This window comes from Ornithorhynchus anatinus, chromosome X1 (assembly GCF_004115215.2).
Source record: "Ornithorhynchus anatinus isolate Pmale09 chromosome X1, mOrnAna1.pri.v4, whole genome shotgun sequence".
Lineage (NCBI taxonomy): Eukaryota > Metazoa > Chordata > Mammalia > Monotremata > Ornithorhynchidae > Ornithorhynchus > Ornithorhynchus anatinus.
Window position 1 is genome coordinate 12,943,963 of NC_041749.1, and position 17,925 is coordinate 12,961,887.

The following is a 17,925-nucleotide window of genomic DNA, read 5'->3' on the forward strand; positions in this document are numbered from 1 at the left end:
AGTGGAGGCGGGCATCCGGGCAAGCGAGCAGGCATCGTTCATTCAGAGGTATCTGGTGAGCGCCCACCTTGTGCCCAGCACTGAGCGCCTCTTGGGCACTAAAGAGAGACAGCCCCTGCCCACCACAACCTCAGGGTTTGGGGGGAGCGGAGGCGGGCAAGCGAGCAGGCATCGTTCATTCAGAGGTATTTGGTGAGCGCCCACCTTGTGCCCAGCACTGAGCGCCGCTTGGGCACTAAAGAGAGACAGCCCCTGCCCACCACAGCCTCACGGTTTGGGGGGAGCGGAGGCGGGCAAGCAAGCAGGCATCGTTCATTCGGAGGTATTTGGTGAGCGCCCACCTTGTGCCCAGCACTGAGCGCCGCTTGGGCACTAAAGAGAGACAGCCCCTGCCCACCACAGCCTCACGGTTTGGGGGGAGCGGAGGCGGGCATCCGGGCAAGCGAGCAGGCATCGTTCACTCAGAGGTATTTGTTGAGCACCCACTTTGGGCCCGGCACCGACGCTCGGAAAGTCAGCCCCTGCCCACAGCCTCACAGTTTTGCGGGACCGGAGGCAGACATCGAGGCAAGCGAGCAGGCATCATTCACTCGGAGGTATTTGGTGAGCACCCACCTTGTGCCCAGCACTGAGCACTTGGAAAGTGCGGTTCAGCTATAGAGACCGCCCCTGCCCACCACAACCTCACGGGTTTGGGGGAGTGGAGACAGACATGGAGGCAAGCGAGCAGGCGTCATTCACGCGGAGGTATTTGTTGAGCACCCACTTTGTGCCCAGCACTGAGCGCTCGGAAAGTACGCTTCGGGACTAAAGAGAGACAGCCCCTGCCCACCACAACCTCACGGTTTTGGGGGTGTGTAGGCAGATAACCAGGCAAGCGAGCCGGCGTCATTCACTCAGAGGTATTTGTTGAGCACCCACTTTGGGCCCAGCAGTGAGCGCTCGGAAAGTACGGTTCAGCTCTAAAGAGAGACAGCCCCTGCCCACAGCCTTACGGTTTTGGGAGACTGGAGACAGACATCGAGGCAGGCAAGCAAGCAAGCAGGCATCATTCACTCAGAGGTATTTGTTGAGCGACCACTTTGTAACCAGCACTGAGTTCTCGGAAAGTACAGTTCAGCTATAAGGAGAAACAGCCCCTGCCCACAACCTCACAGTTTTTGGGGAGTGGAGACAGACATCGAGGCAAGCAAGGAGGCATCATTCACTCAGAGGTATTTGGTGAGCACCCACTTTGGGCCCAGCACTGAGCACTCGGAGTCAGCCCCTGCCCACAGCCTCACAGTTTTGGGGGACTGGAGGCAGACATCGAGGCAAGCAAGTAGGCATCATTCACTCAGACGTATTTGTTGAGCACCCACTCGGTGCCCAGCACTGAACGCTCGGAAAGTACTCTTCAGCACTAAAGAGAGACAGCCGCTGCCCACAGCCTCACGGTTTTTGGGGGGTGGAGGCAGACATGGAGGCAAGCGAGCAGGCATCATTCACTCAGAGGTATTTGTTGAGCGCCCACTCTGTGCCCAGCACTGAGCGCTCGGAAAGTTCCGTCCGGCCTTACAGACAGCCCCTGCCCACCCTGGGCTCACAGGTTTTTTTGGGAGGGGGAGGTAGACGTCAGTGCAATTAAGGAGGCGTCATTCACTCAGAGGTATTTATTGAGGGTCAACTTTGTGTACGGCACTGAGCGCTTGGAAAGTTCAGTCCGGCCGTAAAGACAGTTCCTGCCCACAACGTGTTCACAGGTTTTTTGTGGAGGGGTGGCAGACGTCAGTGCGATTAAGGAGGCATCATTCATTCAGTCGAATTTATTGAACACCCACTTTGTGCAGAGCACTGAGCGCTCGGAAAGTTCAATCCACCCATAGAGACGGCCCCTGCCCACAACGGGCTCACAGGTTTTTTGTGGAGGGGATACAGGCATCAATGAATTAAGGAGGCATCATTCATTCAGTCGAATTTATTGAGCACCCACTTTGTGCAGAGCACTGAGTGCTCGGAAAGTTCAGTCCAGCCATAAGGAGACAGCCCCTGCCCACAACGGGCTCACAGTTTTTTGGGGGTGGAGACAGACATCAATTCAATTAAGGAGGCATCGTTCAGTCACAATTATTGAGCGCTCACTATGTGCAGAGCACTGGACTGAGCTCAGAAAGTTCAGTCCGGCCATAGAGACAGCCCCTGCCCACAACGGGCACACAGGTTTTTTGGAGGGGAGGCAGACATCAATGCAATTAAGGAGGCATCATTCATTCAGAGTTATTTCTTGAGCGCCTACTGCGTGCTGAGCACTAGACTGAGGGCTTGGAAAGTACAGTTCAGCCATAGACAGCCCCTGTCCACAATGGGTTCACAGTTTTTTTGGGGTTGGGGGGAGGCAGACATGGATGCAAGTAAGCAGTCGTCATTCACTCAGAGGTATTTATTGAGCGCCTACTGCGTGCTGAGCACTGAACTGAGGGCTTGGAAAGTTCAACCCAGCCATAAAGAGAGACCGTCCTTGCCCACAACGGGCTCACAGTTTTTTGGGGGGGGAGGCAGACATTAATGCAAGTAGGCAGGCATCATTCATTCAGTCATTTATTGAACGCCTACTTTGTGCAGAGCACTGGACTGAGCACTCGGAAAATACACCTCAGCCATAAAGAGAGACAGTTCTTGCTCACAACGGGCTTAAAGGTTCGGGGGGAGGGGGCAGGCTTCAATACAAGCAAGCAGGCATCATTCATTCAGAGGTATTTGTTGAGCACCTACTGCGTGCTGAGCACTGAACTGAGCGCTCGGAAAGTTCAATCCAGCCATAAAAGAGACACTCCTTGCCCACAATGGGCTCACGGGTTGCGGGGGAGGGGGCAGACATCAATGTAAGTAGACAGGTATCATTCAGAGGTATTTGTTGAGCGCTTACTGCTTGCTGAGCACTGCACTGAACGCTCAGAAAGTTCAACCCAGCCATAGAGACTGACAATCCTCGCCCACCGTGGGCTCACAGTTTTTTGGAAGGGGGGGAGGCAGACATCAATACAAGTAGACAAGCATCGTTCAGTCATAATTATTGAGCACCTACTTTGTGCAGAGCACTGAGTGCTCGGAAAGTTCAGTCCAGCCATAAAGAGACAGCCCCTGCCCACAACGGGCTCACAGTTTTTTGGGGGTGGAGGCAGACATCAATTTAATTAAGGAGGCATCATTCAGTCGCAATTATTGAGCGCTCACTATGTGCAGAGCACTGGACTGAGCGCTCGGAAAGTTCAATCCAGCCATAGAGAGAGACAGCCCCTGGCCACAGTGGGCTCCCGGTTTAGAGGGGGTGGAGGCAGGCGTTAACAGAAGTAGAAATCATTCAGTTGTATTTATTGAGCACCTGCTGCGTGCAGAGCCCTGGAGTGAGCGCTTGGAAAATACAGTTCAGCATTTAAGACGATCCATGCCCAGACTGGGCTCACAGTCTGGAAGGGGGAAGACAGACATCAAAACCCATAAACGGGCACTGATATAAATAAATACAATTCTAGATATTGCATCAAAACAAGTGAACAGAGGAAGGGGGGGAGCAAAGGGGGTGAGTTGAGGTGGAAGGGAGGGGGAGCCGAGGAAGAGGGGGCTTAATCTGGGAAGGCCCCTTGAAGGAGGTGCACCTTCAGTAAGGCTTTGAAGGGGGGAAAAGTGATGGTTTGACGGATTTGAGGACGGAGGGCGTTCCAGGCCCGAAGTAGGACGTAGGCCAAGGGTCAGCGGCGGGACTTTCAATCATGTTTATTGCGTGCTTATTGCGTGTAGAGCACTGGACTAAGCACTTGGAAAGTACAGGTGAACGAGAAGCAGTGTGGCGTAGTAGAAAGAGCACGGATTTCAGAGTCAGAGGTTGTGGGTTCTAATGCCAGCTTCGCCTCTTGTCTGCTCTGTGACCTTGGGCAAGTCACTTAACCTCTCTGGGCCTCGGTTCCCTCGTCTGTAAAGTGAGGATTAAGACTGTGAGCCCAGCTGGGACAACCTGATCACCTCCCAGCGATTAGAAAAGTACGTGGAATATAGTAAGTGCTTAACAAATGCCATCATCATTATTATTATAATTCAGCGATAAAGAGAGATCATCCCTGCCCACACCAGGCTTACAGTCTAGAAGTGGGGAGGCAGACATCAAAAAAAGTAAACAGGCGTCGATATAAATAAATAGAATTATAGATGAATACATAAGCGCTGTGGGGCAGGGGGGAGGTCAAAGGGAGCGAATCGAAGTGAGGTGGAAGGGAGGGGGAGCTGAAGAAATGTGGGGCTTAGTCCTGGGAGGTCTCTTGGAGGAGGTGTGCCTTTAGTAAGGCTTGGAAGGGAGGAAGAGTGATGGTTTGGGCGATTTGAGGAGGGAGGGAGTTCCAGGCCAGAGGTAGGATGTGGGCCGGGGTACCCCATCCCCAACCCTCTCTGGGCGTGAGGGGGTGTCTGTGCTGGATTTGGGGGTTCCCCCATAGCCCTACAGGGGTCATGTTGGGAGGGGCGAGGCCTTCAGAGCTTGCGCCCCTTTGGAGGGAGACGCCTGTGAGGGTTCACGGACTCCTGGATCCCAATGGGGAATCCCGGCCCTCCCTATCCACCGCAGCGTAAAAGCCACCTTCCCAAGTCCATTTTCCATCCCTCCTCTTGGGTCAGATAGTCCCTCCCCTAATGACCTCCCGGGTTTTTTCTTGGGGATGGGATAATAATAATAATGATGGTGGTATTTGTTAAGCACTTACTGTGTGCCAAGTGCTGTTCTAAACGCTGGGGTAGATGCAGGGTATTCGGGTTGTCCTCCAAAGTCTTCGTCCCCATTTGACAGATGAGGGAACTGAAGCACAGAGAAGTTAAGGGATTTGCTCAGGGTCACACAGCAGACAAGTGGCGGAGTCAGGATTAGAACACATATTCTCTGACTCTCGAGCCCGGGCTCCAGCCAGTAAGCCACACTGCTTCTCTACCCTACGGCAGTAGAACGCTTATCGGTTGCCGTGCACTCTACCGAGCGCTCGGGAATGGATGGAATCATAATGAGGGTATGTGTTAAGCACTTACAATGTGCCAAGCACTGTTTTAAGCGCTGGGGTAGATATGAGGTAAACAGGTTGTCCCACGTGGGGCTCACAGTCTTCATCCCCATTTTACAGATGAGGGAACTGAGGCCCAGAGAAGTGAAGTGGTTTACCTAAGGTCACGTGGCGGACAAGCGGCGGAGTTGGGATTCGAACCCACGTCCGCTGACTCCCAAGCCTGAGCTTTTTCCACTAAGCCACACTGCTTCTCACAGAGTTGGCGTGAGCAGGGGAAAACTTAATAGTTTACCCCCCACCCCCACCTCCTTTTAGCTGGCTGGCCTTGGGCCATGGGTGCACCTGGGATGCCCAAGAGTTAGACTTGCCACGGATTCAACCTCCGCTCCAAATAAAAACTCCTCACTCTAGGCTTCAAGGTTCTACATCACCTCGCCCCTTCCTACCTCTCCTCCCTTCTCTCTTTCTACCACCCACCCCGCACGCTCCGCTCCTCTGCCGCCCACCTCCACGCCGTCCCTCGGTCTCGTCTATCCCGCCGTCGACCCCCAGGCCACGTCCTCCCACGGTCCCGGAACGCCCTCCCTCCTCACCTCCGCCAAACTGATTCTCTTCCCCTCTTCAAAACCCTACTTAAAACTCACCTCCTCCAAGAGGCCTTCCCAGACTGAGCTCCTCTTCTCCCTCTACTCCCTCTACCACCCCCCCTTCACCTCTCCGCAGCTTAACCCTCTTTTCCCCCCATTTCCCTCCGCTCCTCCACCTCTCCCTTCCCATCCCCTCGGCACTGTACTCGTCCGCTCTACTGTATATATTTTCATTACCCTATTTATTTTGTTAATGAAATGTACATCGCCTTGATTCTATTTAGTTGCCATTGTTTTTACGAGATGTTCTTCCCCTCGACTCTATTTATCGCCATCGTTCTCGTCCGCCCGTCTCCCCCGATTAGACCGTAAGCCCATCAAACAGCAGGGACCGTCTCTATCTGTTGCCGACTGTTCATTCCAAGCGCTTAGTACAGTGCTCTGCACATAGTAAGCGCTCAATAAATACTATTGAATGAATGAATGAGTAAGTTTTAAGGGTCGTCCATCTCCCAACCCAGAGAACCCAGGAGAGAGGAAGGAGAAGTGCATCTCTTCATCCCTTGCCCCATACACCCTTTTTTTGCTGGAGGCGAAGCCCCAAGAGGAGTCCCTGATCCCAGGGAATGTGTCAATTTATTGTTCTACTGTACTCGCCCCAGCGCCTTGTACAGTGCTCTGCCCACAGTAAGCACTCAGTAAATAACGATCAAACGAACTTTCATTTGGGGATGTTGATTAAAATAACGGGCCCTGTTCCTGTCCGACCAGGTTACGGAGGGAGGAGCTGGAGACTGGGGAAGAAAAATGGGTGTCTGAAGAGGCTGGAATTGTCGGCATCTTTTTCTGTTTAGACACTTCTGGAAAGTCAGAGGGCCTTGCTGGTCTGAAAGCTAGACGGCAGTAATGAGAATAGGAAACTCTTCGGAGGGAAGGCAGTGGTCCAAAAACTACCGAAAGGAAAGCTTAGAGGGATATCTACTCCCTCTGGCATGGGCCGAATTCGAAAGTTCTTATTTACCAGAAACGTGCGAGCATCTTTTCTGGTGTGGAGTGTCAATTTGTAACACGAGTAAAACTGTTACTCATGGAGAGCGGAAAGCACAGGTACATTATGCAGAATACAACGGAGGAGGGTTCTTCGTAGTTCTAAATTGACGTTTTGAATTCAGGAGGTCTCTTCGATTCTGGCCACATGGATTATATCTTGGACATGACCAGGTTGATCTATGTTCAAGGCATCTCCATAATTGGAAAATGATGAATCTGCAGGAAACTCCCTGCAGTCGTGGTGTTTTTACAAGGACTCAAATTGCTCGAAAACACTTTGGGCTCTCCTTTTTAAAAGAGTGTTTTTCAAGAGTCTTTGAAGGAACTGTGAGGCACAGCGAACCTTTACAACAATCAAATGTTTTGGCAACATTTTGACTGTGACACAGTATGGAGTTTTTTTGGCAGTTAGTGCACGGGATCATTCCTCCGAAATGATGCAATCACTTCATAGCTTCATTTCCACTGGTAACACCCCGCGCACTTGGTGTTAGCCTTAAAAACGCTTTGAAGGCTCCGTTGACATGATTGTATTTCAATTAGTGCTCTGAATCCACAGATTTAATTCCAGCAGTTATGTTTTCAGCTACCAGGCACGTTTTGGGAAACTTTCTGGCAATCGTAAAAGTTGCAATAAAATGTATAGGAAACTCAGTGTCTTCAGGGATACCAGTTGAGGCTCTGTGCTGTTTGGTTTTCTCAAGTTCTCTACGGGATAATGGTGATTAGAAGGTGTTTAAAATGCCTTCCGTAATCAGTAGGCTGAAATTTCCAATGATTACACTTCTTCCCTTACATTACCTTAAATGGAAAATATGATATGGAAGTGGGAAGGTAACTTTTTTGAAAAAGCTATAAGATTTCAGTTGGATCTTTCACATGCTAACAGTTGTCTGGAAAGAACTTTCATTCCCCATGGCGTTTCACTTGTTTTGCGGGCCACTCTACTGTGATGTTAAAGAATAAAGTAGAGCAGAAAAAAGATTTTCATGTGAAGAGTAGCAGACGAAAATCGCGCATGATCCTTTTTGAGTCTTTTGCTGCAATTTTTGCACTGAAATGACCCCTACTGGTTGAATCCGTTAATGTAAACTCATTCTAAAACTTCTTTTTATTGGCTTCCCTGTGAAAACATGCATGGAAATGTTTTTATGACTTTTATACCTGTTTTCAAGGAGCTTATTATTTAGTGTTTTATTACTCTATTTGCTGTCCTATAGTCTTTAGTAACGAAATGCCTTTCCAAGCCCGTGAAGGGAAAAGCTGTGTTTCTTAACCCCATTTTATTCTTGAGGAAATGGAGCTCTGGACTGCCATCCCCATGTGGAACGGGGTCTTAGGTTGTAGTAGTAATAGTATTTATTCAGCACTCACTGTGTGCAGAGCAGGGTACTAGGCACCGGGAAAGTACTCAGGTGGAAATGAGACACGGACTGACCTTGTCCCTTGAGGGGCTCACGATCTGTGAATATAAATCCGGGAGAAGGGACTGGAGACAGACACATCAGGAGCAGCGAGACCCTAAATGGCTCAAAAGACAAGGAAAGTACACCACGTACACAAAATAAAACAAAAATCTGAAGGGTGCTGGGGCTAGAGGAGCAGAATTTCAGGCCCCTAATGCCTCAGGGTCCAGAGCTTGCCTGTAAGCCACAGCAGCGGCTATTGCAGCCACCAGCCTTCCCGGACTTCATGCGGCAGGTGCTTTTCTCCTCTCTTTCCCATCCATGGTCCGTCTGATTGGCTTGTCTCTACCTCAGTGCTTAGCATATTGTCTGGGACATAGCAATTCCTAAATAGACAACCATAGTTATTAGAAGCAGCATGGCGGAGTGGATAGAGCACGGGCCTGGGAGTCTGAAGGTCATGGGTTCTAATCCCAGCCCTGACGCTTGTCTGCTCTGTGACCTTGGGCAAGTCAGTTCACTGCTCTGTGCCTCAGTTACCTCATCTGTAAAATGGGATTGAGACTGTGAGCCGCAAGTGGGACAAGGGACTGTGTCCAACCCAGTTTGCTTGTATCTCCCCCAGCCCTTAGTACAGTGCCTGCCACATAGTAAACGCTTAACAAATACCGTAATTATTTTTATTATCATTATAATAAACCATCTGCTCAAGGCCACATACATTAGAGGTGGTTCCCAAATCCACACCCTATCTCCCGGAATTTTCACTTCTCCCTGAATATCTGCAGGAGTATCAGGATTCTGCATTTTGCTAAAGAACATATGGAATGCCTTTCCTGCTTCCCCTTTCACCTTGAAAATTCAGGGATTCTTTCATTCCGCATGTTGCTTGCTAGACCCCAAGATCGATGCTTTTTGAGGCACCCAAGGTATTTTCCATTTGCTTTTATTTGGGTCGTGGGCCTGCTTTCCAGGTCTCAGGGAATGCCCCTCTGTCCTGCTCCTCGCCAAGCATTTTTATTTGACCTCTGTGTATCCAGAATTGCTCCTCTTTCTTTGGCGGGATTGCCTCTCTGTGTAGTTGCTGCCTAGAAACAAGACAACAGTTTTGGATATTGGAGAGGATGAGTGGGAAGACGGATTGGGGGCAGGAGGGGAGGAGGTGGAAGAAACCGTTTTGGGATCTGGAAGCCCATTCAGAGAATGAAGGAAGGAGACCTTCTGGAAAGTTCAGGGTGTAACAGTTAGAGTTTCATTGTGGAGGCGAAGTGTTGATGGGTACTTGAAGATTTGGTTTTAGGGGAGAGAGAACTCCAAAAAGCGAGAGGCTCTATTGGAGTTAAAATCTTATTCCCAACCATAAAGAAGCAGTAGAGAGTAAATGACGTTTCATCCAGCTGTGGAAAAAATTCACCTATCCCCTTTCTTGGGTTAGAAGAGAATGTGCAGATCCAGCGAGTTGGACTGGGCGAATATGATGCAGCATTTACCTGTGACGTACTCTGGACAAGAGAAGCTAAACTCTTATGGAATCAATCCGGTGGCCAGTGATTTCTCCCCAAAATCCTGTTTGGGAGGGGACAGCTTCTCTCTGCTCCTTCACCTTAGCGGATACGGTTGGGTTCCAACCATCTGTTTGTTACTTGAAGGGATGCCAGTTCTTCCCAAATTTAATTTTCCACTTGTTTACCACCTGACCCTGATGGAATTCTCAGTTTCTCCTTTTTCTCACTTCTGCCTCCTGAATCCCGATTAGAATGATAGGAGTTGGGTTTGAGAGGAGGGAAATCCCTTGCTTCAGGGGATTTCACAGCAACTATCTTGCTGATTTGGCCCGGAAGACAACTTGGAGTGTTACGCAGGGACTGCAACTGAACCAGAATAGATTCTTCCTTGAAAGGTTAAAAGACATTCAAACGATACCTTCCGAGGAGGCCTGTTTGACAACGGTGAAGCATTTCATTTTGACGCAAGTTTCTACCTTCCAAAACCGTGCGCAGCATTCGAGGCATTCTCACTAGAAACTGCCCAGCGGAGACACTTAACCTGTACAGAAAGTTCCGGTTGAATTGGCCCCAGTCAGTATAGAAGGTGAAAATAATCTGTCTAGATCAGGGGCTGAGATGGCGTTCACCTACACTTCAGAAACTGGGGGAGAAAAATGATACCCTACAGGTGACGTAGCTACCACGTGGCGGAGGTAGCCCACAGGACCTCTCTGCTGGCACCTGCTTGGCCTTGAAGCTTAGGGTAAGGAGCCCTTATCTAATAAACATCTCTGCCTGGTTGTAGGCTCATCACCATGATGTTGAAGAGAGAGTTGGGGACTGAGATGAGAGCATAAATATAGATAAATAAGGAAATCATTATGACTCGCAAAAGTAAATATTGACAAAACACTGCGAGACTACTTGGAAACCATAAACAAATCAGGGGGACCGAGTGACCTTCATTTTTGTGTATTAATATTTGAAGGATTAACATGCTTTCTAAAATATCCAACTCCAAGTACTCCAAAATATGTGGAGAAAAAAAACACAAATGAAAATCATATTTTCAAAACAGTGTTGAGTCTGGGAATGGGTGTGTTGCTTCCCCCGGTATTAACTATTATAATTTAGCACAGTCGAGAGAATCTGTAAACAATAGGAACACTGTGCAATTAGGAGCAGTAAACTCTGTAGATTTATAAAGAAAACTGTCAGAAAGATCATAAACTGTGGGCAACGTATCCGTTTGGAGGAGGCATTTAGTGAAATGCTGCAGAGTTCAGTACCGTGTCTGGCCTTAATTAAAATGTTAATTATCTGGGTGAATGAGTGAACAGCTTGTGAATGAAATTTGTAGAAGTTGTGAAATCAGGTGTTGCAGAATGCAAGATGGAAACAGGAATGCTATAAATGACCCTAACGAGTCATGGATGGTTAGACCCCCTCCTTCATAATCCTGATGGTGATAGGGAATAAGTCTGCTGAAGGACTTTCAACTCCAACTCTACCAGTCAGACGATCAAACGGTAGTGTTTTATTTAGCCGTGCCCAGAGCGTGGTACCAAGCGCTAGAGAGACTACAATAGAGTAGGTAGACTGGATGCCTGCCCACAAGGAGTTTACAAGGGAGAGTGGCAGGTGGACATTAACAGCAATTACAGATGACTATGTAAATAAGTGCTCTGGGGTGGGATGAAAATCAAAGTGCTTAAAGGATATCGACCCAGGTGCCACAGAAGGGAGGGCAAATAGGGCAAGTGAAGGATTAATCAGAGAGGGCCTTTGGGAGGAGATGCACAGGGCTCTGTAGATGGGGGAGGGTGGTGGTCTGTCAGCTGTGGATCCTGCCAAAGCTTTCAAGGTAGTCACGTTGGTTTAGTAGATATACCAGAGGCCAGGGCTTTGGATAATAATAGTAAAGGCATCTCTTGAGCATTTACTATGTGCCAGGCACTCTACTAAGCACTGAGGTGGTTACAAGCAAATTGGATTGGACACAGTCCCTGTCCCACAGAGGGCTCCGTCCTAATCCCCATTATATAGGCACCGTCCTAATCCCCATTATATACAGATGAGGTAACTGAGGCAAAGAGAAGTGACTTGGTCACAGAGCAGTCAAGTCTGAAGCCGGGATTAGAACCAGGTCCTTCAGACTCCCAGGCCCGTGCTCTGTCCACTAGGCCATGCTGTGAATGGTGTCGGATGCTTTTGTGAGTTCTACAAATAGAGTATGGGAGTCTCAGTGTTGCTCTCTGCGCATCTATATCTGTTGTGCTGCAAAAGTCTGCTGTACGTGATGGCTGGAGCATTTTGATCCGAAGCTAACTCTGCAGTTTGTGTAGTTAACTATATCCTTCAGCGGACTGCTCAGAAGATTCTGGCTAGAAGGGAATCTCGCTAGCCGTGAACAGCAGTGAGGAGTTGGCGGAGAACCCCAATCACCTCTAAATCCATTCTTCTCTAAGCCAGTGGGTGTTTTTTTTATTTTTTTGGTGACATCTCTTGAACATTCTTCAGTGTTCCTTATGTCTGCCGTTTTTCTCGCAGCTCTGGCTACGATAGTAACTTCTTCAAAAGTTGGGGCTGAAGCCATGCTTCTTGGCCTATCCTTCTGTGTTTTGAAGGTGAAAGGTGTGTTCTGGATTTAACGATGATATTCCTGAAACAAGACAAGAAACACCTCATCAAACATCTTGCAGCTACTCAATGATTATAACAAAAGAGGGTCACAAACCCCTGGGCCATGACGCTCAGTTTATGCCAAGTCACTTTTTCAAGCCCGCTGTCTTTTGCCCTATCTATAGTCTTAACAACTACCTTTTAAACAATACCTTAGAGAAGTGCCCATTTGCTCTGCGTGTTGATGCTTGCAGTTTATAATAAGGCAATGAGAGTGTGTAATGTTGTCACAGAGCCTTAATGGTCTCTTTATTCTGCAGAAACTTGATCCCAAGCCATGTCGGTGTTTTAGAGTATTGCTTTTTTTGATACTTTGGTTATTCTCCCCTTCTAGACTGTAAGCTTATTGTGGGTGTCTGTCAACTCAGATTGTACTCTCCCAAGCACTTAGTATAGTGCTCTGAACACAGTAAGAGCTCCATAAATACTACTCACTCATGTTTGGAGCATTTGAAGTGTCAGAATGATATTCACCATTGATGGTCTCTAGCACAGTGCCTGGCGCCTATTAAACATGTCATAATCATCGTCGTTTTTCACGGAGTTGAAATAATACCTATGTCTTTGATATCTGACAAAGTTATAATTGATTGTTTTGGGTGCCACTGCGATGTGTTTTTATTTGGGTAGTAGAAGATAATGGGAGTGAATTAAATGATTGACACATTGTCTGAGGTGAAGAGTCCCATCCAAATCTAAGCTGTCATGATAGAGGACTTATAGATGTGGTAGCTGGTGTCAGAATGGGCTTCCAATTCAATAGGATATGAGTATCATCAAAAAGCATTTGGAGACAGACATCCAGGAATTGCTGAATGCTAATGATGGTCATATTAAGGGACCAACAAGAAGGCATGCAGGGGATTATAAGTTGCCTTTGCAAGTCAGTACAGTGATGTGGACTGACAAAAAGCCCTGAAGCAAACTGAAGTTATGTAGCATCTTATAGCAGGGAAGCCTTAAACGCAAACAAAGATTTACATTGACAACACAGAGATGAATGCCGTTAGCAAATTCCATTTCTTTGGCAAATACACTATTCCATGATGAAGAATGGGCAGTGAAACATAAAACAAAAGTAAAAAGGTCCGTGAAACTGAATCAAGAAGACCCCACTTGACCACACCAATCTACCAGCTCTTTTAGGACTCTTTTTTTTATGGTATTTAAGTGCTTTATGTGCTGAACACTGTAATAAGCACTTGGATAGATGCAAACTAATGAGGTTGGACACAGTTCACATCCCACATGGGGCTAGGAGTTTTAATCCCCATTTCACAGATGAGGTAACTGAGGCGCAGAGAAGTTCAGTGACTTGCCCAAGGTAACAGCAGACATTTCACAGAGTCTGTTTATTTAATTGGTTTATTTGTATTGGTTATTGAATTGTTTTTACCATTTGTAGCAATTCTTTCACTACTTTGCCACTTGTCGGCTGTGTGACTGTGGGCAAGTCACTTAACTTCTCTGTGCCTCAGTTCCCTCATCTGTAAAATGGGGATTAAGACTGTGAGCCCCACGTGGGACAACCTGATTACCCTGTATCCACCCCAGCGCTTAGAACAGTGCTCGGCACATAGTAAGCGCTTAACAAATACCAACATTATTATTAATATCTGGCTTTTTGAGTGCCTGTCTCCTCCACTAGACAGAAAATTAGATTCCTCTAGACTGTAAGCTCCTTGTGGACAAGGAACTTGTCTATCAACTGTTTTACTCTCCCAAACACTTAGTACATTGCTCTGCACACAGTAGGTGCTCAGTCAATTCAGTTGTTTGATAAAAATTTCTTTGAGGGCAGCATTTCCATATTCTACTTTTTTTGTATATCTTCTGAATCCATGTTCCTATTACATGGATTCCTATTCCTATGGGTTCCTATTAATGGAACCTATGTTCCATTAGGTGCTCAATAAGTACTGTTGATGATGACGGTGGTTGGAAAATTGAGAGTCTTTAGCACCCGTGGGCTGCCACGTTTCATACCAAATTAAAAGTTCAAAGGTATGGTGGTGTCCAATCTTCTAGCAGTCTTAGTCCTTGCATAGAATCTAAATTAGAGTTCATCACATTGCCCAAAAGTCATATTCAACATTAAAGGGCAGGTCAGAATTACCAAGGAGGAATGCCGTTAAGTTACTAGCATTGACTCACCGCTCAGAGCAACAGAGCTTCCTTAGATAGACTTGGAAGAATGGAAGGTAACAGGATATCCAAGGAGCTGCCTAACTGTTGCCTGAAAGCGGTCCTAGGCAAATAAGGCAGAACAGACTTTTTAAGGAGATAATGAACCACTGTCTCCACAATGTGATCTATCATTGGAGTGTTGAGGAGCGCCAGTGTCAAAACAGCACCATTATCTTTCTCCAAGAGGGAGTAGTGACTAGATCAATCTCCAGATCATTTCCAGAGGCTCTACTGGCTCTATCTCACTGAAGCTGATAAGACAGGGAGTCGGTCTCCTTCCTTGTTGGGACTTAACCCCCGTCCCAGCCGGACGTAGGTCTTGTCATTCATGCCCACCTATGCGGATGTGATCTCACCATCCGGAGCATCATCTTGGAAAATGAAAGGCAGCTATGCCCCACTCACCTCCCGCGCAATGGGATAGGATGGGAAAGGATACTAGAGAATACTGAATTCAGCCTGAGAGGGCAAATGAATGATTCAGAGTCTTGATGTGAAAACTCTTGGCAAGTGCCTGAGGATCCCAGGCATTTTGACTGTGGGCAGTGAAAAATGACAACAGAAAAGTTGGAAGCTGCTTTCACTAGACTATGAGGAGACATGCGGTGCATAGATAGTAATGAAAAAATAAGTTACCCGAGCACAGCACTAACAAGCATTTTAGTTAGAGGTTCAGTTTTTTTTAATCCAGTAAAAGGGATGTCATCATTTGGCCCTCAAAACACTAGGGCGGGCGTGAGAGGACAAGGCAATAGATCCACTCATTGCTAGCAGGGCCTGTGTCTGTCAACTCAGTTAAATTGTACTTTCCCAAGCACTTGAGAACAGTGCAGTGCACACAGTAAGTGCTTAAAAAAACCGACTGATCCATAATGTGTGCTTTCTTGGCACCCCTCTTGATGGGTCCAGTTGTGTGAATATTGGACCGCTCATGTCCATGTCAGGCAGTCGTACTTATTAGAGACTGGCAGGCCCATCACCATATACCCTCAACCCTAAAGACCCAAAGTGGGTAAGAGGGTCGGAGATAGGGAGGTGGAAAAGTCTGAATTGCAATCAGTCATTCAAGATAGTAATGTTGGTATTTGTTAAGTGCTTACTATATGCAGAGCACTGTTCTAAGCGCTGGGGTAGATACAGGGTAATCAGGTTGTCCCACATGAGTCTCACAGTCTTCGTCCCCATTTTACAGGTAAAGTAACTGAGAGAGATGTGAAGTGACTTGCCCACAGTCACACAGCTGACAAGTGGTGGAGCCAGGATTCGAACCCATGACCTCTGACTCCCAAGGCCGTGCTTTTTCCACTGAGCCGTACTGCTTCTCTGATGAAAGGAAGGTTCTGGAGTAGACCTAGTGTTATGTTCCTCCGTAAAGGAGAGTGATGTCCATCCAGTCCAAACCCTACCAGCCGCAAATAGAACTGTGAGTTTTGCACAGTTTCCTTGGGTAGACTAATATTAACCGTGCATCTCTTTTTGGTGACAATGTATTTGGAATGCTTTTCTCGGATTTCAGCACCTGATGTCAAAAATACTGAGGTATATCAATTGAATTTGCTTAGTACAGGTGCCACTTGTTAGCTGTGTGACTGTGGGCAAGTCACCTTTAAATAGACACATAGGTTGCCTAGAGCCTGGCAAGTGATGGTGAGTGGTAATATCAAAAATTACTTATCAATATCTTACCAAGGGCAGGGCCTCCCTTTTTTTTCTTCTGTTGTACTCTCCCAATGGCCTACTATATAATGCACTGAGCTCACGCACTCAATACGTACCATTAATGCTGACCTCTTAAAATAATAATAATAATAATAATGTTGGTATTTGTTAAGCGCGTACTATGTGCAGAGCACTGTTCTAAGCGCTGGGGGAGATACAGGGTAATCAGGTTGTCCCACATGAGGCTCACAGTTAATCCCCATTTTACAGATGAGGGAACTGAGGCACAGAGAAGTGAAGTGACTTGCCAGTCACACAGCTGACAAGTGGCAGAGCTGGGATTCGAACCCATGACCTCTGACTCCCAAGCCCAGGCTCTAGGTATGTCTGACAATAGAATTAGCTGAAGGAGAGGTGAAAGGATAATAATGTTGGTATTTGTTAAACGCTCACTATGTGCCGAGCACTGTTCTAAGCGCTGGGGTAAACACAGGGGAATCAGGTTGTCCCACGTGGGGCTCACAGTCTTAATCCCCATTTTACAGTTGAGGGAACTGAGGCCCAGAGAAGTTAAGTGACTTGCCCACAGTCACACAGCTGACAAGTGGCAGAGCTGGGATTCGAACTCCTGAGCCCTGACTCCAATTACTTGGATAATTATTTCCAAGTACTCCTTCTCTTTCTCCATCTTGCTTGCCCACCCAACACTTCCTCCACACAAATTTACTTCCATTTCCTATTAGTTTTAAGCTCTCTTGGGTTTCGAGTCACTCAGTGAATGCAACAGGACAGTGTTGAGTGAGGAGGTGAGCTCAATCCATCGAATAATATATATTGAGCACTTACTCCATTCTGAGCATTGTACTAAGCACCTGGGAAAGTACAGTAGAGTTAGTTGAAGGGAGCCCTGCCCTCAAGGAGTTTGCAATTTGCCTGGGAGACCCAAGACAGTGGAGTTTAAAGATATAAACATAAATCCTGTGAGGGCGGGGTGGAGTGAGAGGAAGCCTGGGGCTGGAATTAGATCTTTGCTAGGTATTTTGGTGGCTTTTATTTTGATGCTGAGTTATATGGTGCCATTCAGCTGCCTGTTCAGTAAATTCTAACCATGCTCAGTTGAACAGATTGGGTGACAGACATTGGCAAAGGAGAACACTGCAGAAGTCCAGTGTGTATAAAGGATCCACTAACATTTGGTCAGTAAAGGAGGTTTTTACATCAACTCTGTGTAGTTGCTAGTGAAAATCTTTTTTGCCACAGTTGGACTGGAAGTTGACATAAAATGAAAACACTACAAGTTCTTGACTTTCTAGCAGCTAGAAATTAGGAGGTCTTCTCTGGGGAAAGAACCATTCTAGTACTTAAATGCTTTAAAATCATACTATTAAAATCATACTATTTTAACATACTGTTTTAGCTGTATACTGTATTATACTTTTCCAAGCATTTAGTACAGTGTTCTCTATGCAGTAAGCACTCAATAAATGCCACTGAATGTAAATCCTCCTTTTCTTGAATTTATTTTTTTAAGAGTGAAATGAGATCCAGAAGTCAACAGTATGGCTTGTAAATTAGCTTAGGTGTACAGTACTGTATGGGTTTGAGACCAGTAGCAAAGGAGGACTGTAGTAAATGGAGTTGATGAACATTTTAAAATACAAAAGGAACCATTTGAAGATAAGCACAGTTGAAAAATACATGGCTGTACTTGTAAATCCTTGATCCTCCTTGTTACCTTGTTAAGGGAGGATTGTGTTGTAGTCTGGCAAGCTTTCGGGCCTGCTAGCTTTGGGGGAAAGAAATTCTGAGGGGTTTCTCTTTGAAATTCTGCCTTTGCTTCTGTGCC

The 17,925-nt window shown here is 47.0% G+C and overlaps 1 protein-coding gene across 4 annotated transcripts in view; it reads left to right on the forward strand.

Annotated features, from left to right (window-relative positions):
- Positions 1-17,925, forward strand: part of CRIM1 (cysteine rich transmembrane BMP regulator 1) — a 209,887-nt gene that overhangs the window by 2,201 nt on the left and 189,761 nt on the right. The gene's annotated exons all lie outside the window — the stretch shown is intronic.